Source organism: Haliaeetus leucocephalus, unplaced genomic scaffold (assembly GCF_000737465.1).
Source record: "Haliaeetus leucocephalus isolate CR32 unplaced genomic scaffold, Haliaeetus_leucocephalus-4.0 Scaffold656, whole genome shotgun sequence".
NCBI lineage: Eukaryota > Metazoa > Chordata > Aves > Accipitriformes > Accipitridae > Haliaeetus > Haliaeetus leucocephalus.
Genome location: NW_010973092.1, coordinates 12561486 through 12562453, shown reverse-complemented (window position 1 = coordinate 12562453; position 968 = coordinate 12561486).

Genomic DNA, 968 nt, shown 5'->3' with positions numbered 1-968 from the left:
GGGGGGGGAACACCCGCGGTTGCAGAGCGCCCCGTGGGGCTTGCAGCCAGGCGGGGGGCACAAGGGGCTTCCCGCGGGACACGCGCGCCCACCCAGGGCACCAACTTGCTGCGCGCCCCTTAGAAGTGCCGGCCCTTGAAAGGGGGGGGGCACCTGGGGCGCTGCCGGCATCACCGGGAGCTGCTCGACTGTCCCTAGGTTGCCCCGAGTTGAGATACGTAAACCCTGAGTGCAGCGTGGAAAGGCTGAGGGTCGCATCCAGGCGTGGGGGACAGATAGACACCTGCGGCGGCAGAGCGCCCCGTGGGGCTTGCAGCCACACGTGGGGCACGGGGGCCTTCCCGCAGGACGGGCACCCACCCAGGGCACCCACTTTAAGCAGCGCCATGCACACCTTAAAAGTGCCAGCCCTTACAAGTGGGGGCACCCAGCATCACCGGGCACCACTCAAGAGCCCCTAGCTCACCCCGTGTTGAGATAAATAAACCCTGAGTGCCGCGTGGTAGGCCGAGGGTCACTTCCAGGCTCAGTGGGTCTGCACCGGAGTGGGGCCAGGTGGCCGAGAGCAAAGAGTAACAAGGAAGGAAAAGTCTTCAGATTTCCCTCATTTTCATCTCAACGCTCATCCCGCTGTTGCTGCGAGCGTCTTGGTGTCACGCACGTCATTTTTCTGTCTGGGGTTATGAGGCGTACGCTAAAAGCCCTTTCAGAAATAATTAATGACGGGACCAAAAATCTCATGAATGTTCTATTTACTTACGCGTAGCAATTACATGGCAAAGAGCAGGACTTGGCACTGCAGCCTGAATTAGCTGATACACAACCAACCAAGTGGCAACACCTGCAGCCTAATGGCTCCAGATCCTAAAATCCCCTCAGATGGCTCAGGCGGGCCTGCAGTATCAGTGTAAATGGCTGATAAAGCAAAGCAATGCGGAGCAATCTAGGTGGCGAGCTCTGTGTCGGGC